This window comes from Otolemur garnettii, unplaced genomic scaffold, assembly GCF_000181295.1.
Source record: "Otolemur garnettii isolate 467f Iridium unplaced genomic scaffold, OtoGar3 scaffold00145, whole genome shotgun sequence".
Classification (NCBI taxonomy): Eukaryota; Metazoa; Chordata; class Mammalia; order Primates; family Galagidae; genus Otolemur; species Otolemur garnettii.
Genome location: NW_003852540.1, coordinates 1531170 through 1535984, shown reverse-complemented (window position 1 = coordinate 1535984; position 4815 = coordinate 1531170). Strand labels below are relative to the sequence as shown.

The following is a 4815-nucleotide window of genomic DNA, read 5'->3' as shown; positions in this document are numbered from 1 at the left end:
GCTGTTTGGCGGGCCCAAGCTGGATTTGAACCCACCACCTTAGGTGTATGTGGCTGGTGCTTTAGCCACTTGAGCCACAGGTGTCAAGCCTATAAGAAGGCTTTCTATGTGTAGATCCTTCTTTTCTTTTTAATTTTTTTTTTAGAGATGGGATCTTGCTATGTTGCCCAGGTTGGTTTTGAATTCCTAGCCTCATGTGATCCTTTCACCTAGACCAGTGGTTTTCAATCAGTGTGCCATTGCAGTGTACCATGAAAGGATCTTAGGTGCACTCCCTAAATTTTTAAAGATCATTAATTATTTCTGAAAGAAGTTCAAAGCACAATAAGTATATTCCTTTTTTTACTCTTTTTTTTTAAAGGAGTTTTTGGCCGGGGCTGGGTTTGAACCGCCACCTCCGGCATATGGGGCCAGTGCCCACTCCTTTGAGCCACAGGCGCTGCCCATTTTACTCTTTTTCTTAAATCAACATAATTTAAGTATACTATGGAAGTTTAACTATAGGTTCAAATGTGCCATGAGGTAAAAAAGTTGAAAAACACTGGGCTAGCCCTCTTAAAGTGACAGGAATTACAGGCACAGGCAATAATCAAATGTCAGTGCTGGTCAGTAATTAGTATAAGCATTGTACCAAGACTTAAACTGAAATAATCCTAAATAGGTGGATGAGACAGTCAATGCACTCAAACTGTACTTTCTGTTGAGAAAGTAAGAACAAAGAAAAGGAATAAAGATGCTTGAGAAAAGGGTACTAACTAAGGAAGCAAATACAACTGTGGAAATTTAACAATTAAGGCAGGGGTCCTCAAAATTTTTAAACATGGGGCCAGTTCATTGTCCCTCAGACCATTGGAGGGCTGGACTGCTAAGCAAGACAGGCAGCGGCAGCGGCAAAAACACCCAGCGGGCCGGATAAATGTCCTAGGTGGGCAGCATGTGGCCTGCGGGCCATAGTTTGAGGACACCTGAATTAAGGAGACTCGCCAGGTATAGTGGTTCATGCCTGCAATCCTATCACCCCGGGAAGCTAGGGCAGCTAGATTGCTTGAATTCAGGAGTTTGAGACCACCCAGATCAACAGCGAGATCCAGTCTCTACTAAAAGTAGAAGGAAAACTGAGGCAAGAGGATCACCTGAGATAAAGAGTTTGAGGTTCCTGTGAGCTATAATGCAATAACATTTTAGTCAGGGCACCAGAGAGAGACTCTCAAAAATAAATAATAAAGGGCGGCACTCATAGCTCAGTGGGTAGGGCGTCGGCCACATACACCACTGGGGCTAGTGGGGCAACTGCAACAACAATAACAACAACAACAACAAAAATAGCCGGGCATTATGGCAGGTGTCTGTAATCCCAACTACTTGGGAGGCTGAGGCAAGACAATTGCTTGAGCCCAGGAATTTGAGGTTGCTGTAAGCTGTGATGCCACAGCACTCTATCCAGGGCAACAGTTTGAGACTGTCTCAAAAAAATAATAAAAATAAATAAACAAACAATAAAACATAAAATAAAACAGAAATCCCTTCTTAATAACTCTTACAGAGATTAAAATTTAGCAGCTACTTGAACTCTATGATTCATTTAAAACTTACTGAATACCATGCTCACTTCAGCAGCACATATACTAAAATTGGAACGATACAGAGAAGATTAGCATGGCCCCTGTGCAAGGATGACACACAACTTCGTGAAGCATCCCATATTTTTTAATACTATGCAGCCTTAAAAAAGATGAAGCCTTTATCTCTTTTATGTTTACATGGAGGGATCTGGAACATATCCTCCTGAGTAAAGTGTCTCAAGAATGGAGGGCAAAGTATCCAATATACTCAGTACTTCTATGAAACCTAGTTATATTTACTCACACTTTCTTGTAAAAAATAGAACACAACTGTAGCCCAGGATGATGGAGAGAAGTGGAGTGGGAGGGGAGGGGATGGGGGAGGTTCGACAGAGGGAGGGTAAAAGGTGGGATCACACCTATGGAACATATGACAAGGGTACAAGTCAAATCTGTGAAATGTAAAACATAGATGTTTTGGCACAATAATCAAGTAAATGAGGTGAAAGCTATGTTTATTGGTTAAATGTAAGATTGTATAGAAAAAAAATCAGCACATTGTACTCCACATAATCATGAATGTATCCATAATCTATGTATATTTGACGTAATAAAAAAATAAAACTTACTGAATACCTATGTATGCCCAGTACTGTACTATGGTAGTAATGTAACAAAGTACAGGTTGAGTATCTCTTCTCCGAAATGCTTGCGCTCAGAACCATTTTTGATTTCAATTTTTTTTAGCTTTTCTTTTGAGACTGAGTCTCACTTTATCACCCTCAGAGCCACAACACCTGGCTATTTTTAGAGCTGGAGGTCTCACTCCGCCACAGGCTGTTCTCAAACCTGTTAGCTCAGGCAATCCACCCACCTCGATCTCCCAGAGTGCTAGGATTACAGGCGTGAGCCACCACACCTGGCCTTTTTTCTAGATTTTGGAATATTTGTATATACATAATAAGACTACTAGGAAGGAGTCTCAAATCTAAATATGAATTTTATTTACAATTCATATCCTAACATGCACTTCACCTTATTATACTTTGAAGTTATGCTCTTTTACAAATTGAAGGTTTGTAAAAACCCTGCATAGAGCTAGTCTTCGGTAACATTTTTTCAATAGCATGTGTTTATCTGGAGTCTTTGAGTCAAATTTTGGTAATTTCCTCAGTATTTTAAACTTTTTCATTACACTTTATCTATTACTGGTTTGTGATCAGCAATCTTTGATGTTAATATTGTAACTATATTATGGTTGCCCATGTAAGACAGCAAACAATTGATAAATTTTTAAGCTCTGAGCCATTTACCAGCCATTCCCTCTCTTTCCTCCTCAGGCCTCCCAATTCCCTGAGATACATACAACACTACTAAAATCAGGCCAATAATTAACCTTACAATGGCCTCTAAGGTTCAAGTGAAAGGAAGATTCACCCACCTCTCGCTTTAAATCAAAAGCTAGGCCAGGTACAGTGGCCAACAGGTTGACTCTTCATAACAGATAATTCAAGTGGTGATGTTAAGTTGAAGCTAATGCTCATTTATCTTTTAAAAAATCCTCAGGCCCTTAAGAGTTATGCTAAATCTAGTCTGCCGTGCCCTGTAAGTGGAACAAAGCCTGTATGACAACACACCTGTTTACAGCATGGTTCACTGAATACTTTAAGCCCACTTTAAGACCTATTGCTGAGTAGAAGATTCCTATCAAAATATTACTATTGGCTCGGCACCTGTGGCTCAAGCGGCTAACGCGCCAGCCACATACACCTAAGGTGGCGGGTTCAAATCCCCAGCCCGGGCCCGCCAAACAACAATGATGGCTGCAACCAAAAAATGGCCAGGCGTTGTGGCGGGCGCCTGTGGTCCCAGCTACTTGGGAGGCTGAGGCAGGAGACTCACTTGAGCCCAGGAGTTGGAGGTTGCTGTGAGCGTGATGCCATGGCACTCTACCCAGATAGCTTGAGGCTCCGTCTCAAAAAAAAAAAAAATTACTATTCATTGACAATGTACCTGGTCACCCAAAAGCCCTGATAGACATGTACAAAAAGATTAATGTTGTGTGTTTTTTGTTTTGGGGGGTTTTTTTGAGACAGAGTCTCACTATGTTGCCCTCCATCAAGTGTTGTGGAACCACAACTCAGAGCAACCTCAAACTCTTGGGCTTAAGCGATTCTCTTGCCTCAGCCTCCCAAGTAGCTGGGACTACAAGCACCTGGCACAACGCCCAGCTATTTCTTTTTTTGCAGTTGTTTTAGCTGGCCCGGGCCAAGTTCGAACCTACCACCTTTGGAGTATGTGGCTGGCATCGTCACCATCGTGCTAGGGGCGCTGAGCTGGATTAATGTTGTTTTCATCTCTGATAACACAACATCTCTTTTGCAGCCCACAAAAAGTATGTTTTGCAAGACTATAGCTGCCATAGATAGTAATTCTTCTGATGGATCTTGGAAAGTAAACTGAAAATCTTCTGTAAAGGATCCACCATTCTAGATGCCACCAGAAACATTTGTGATTCATTGAAGGAGGTCAAAATATCAATATTAACAGGAGTTGGGAGAAAGATGATTTCAATTCTCATGGATCACTTTAAGGGGTTCAAGATTTCAGTGGAGAGAACTACAGATGTGGTAGTAATAGCAAGAGAACTAGAAGTGGAGTCTGAAGATGTGACCACATTGCTTCAATCTCATGCTCAAATTTGAATGGATGAAAAGTTGCTTCTTAGGGATGAGCAAAGAAACTGCTTTCTTTTCTTTTTTGAGACAGACTCACTCTGTTACCCTCATGTTAAGCGCTGTGGGATCACTGCATCACAGCTCACAGCAACCTCCAACTCTTGGGCTTAAGCAATTCTTTTGCCTCAACCTTCCAAGTAGCTGGGACTACATGTGCCTACCACAATGCCTGGCTGTTTTTTGTTGCAGTTGTCATTGTTATTTTAGCAGGCCCGGGCCAGGTTCAAACCTGCCAGCCTCAATGTATGTGGAATCTGCTCCTGGTGGAGATGCTGTGAACATTGTTGAAATGACAACAATGGAGACTGGGTACGGTGGCTCACACCTGTAATCCAAGGACTCTGGGAGGCTAAGGCAGGTGGATTGCTTGAGCCCAGGAGTTCAGAGACCAACCTAAGCATAGCAAGATCCCATCTCTATAAATAGCCAGGTGTTATGGCAAGGGCTTATAGTCCCAGCTACTCAGGAGGCTGAGGCAAGAGGATTGCTTGAGCCCAAGAGTTTTTTTTTTTTTT

The 4815-nt window shown here is 42.0% G+C and overlaps 1 protein-coding gene and 1 non-coding gene across 2 annotated transcripts in view; one reads left to right on the top strand and one right to left on the bottom strand.

The window, feature by feature from the left end:
* Positions 1-4815, bottom strand: part of UBE2G1 (ubiquitin conjugating enzyme E2 G1) — a 109302-nt gene that overhangs the window by 77494 nt on the left and 26993 nt on the right. The window lies entirely within an intron of this gene.
* On the top strand, positions 1602-1708 carry LOC111728234. Its single transcript, XR_002775607.1, has one exon. It is a non-coding gene; the product is annotated as a U6 spliceosomal RNA (small nuclear RNA).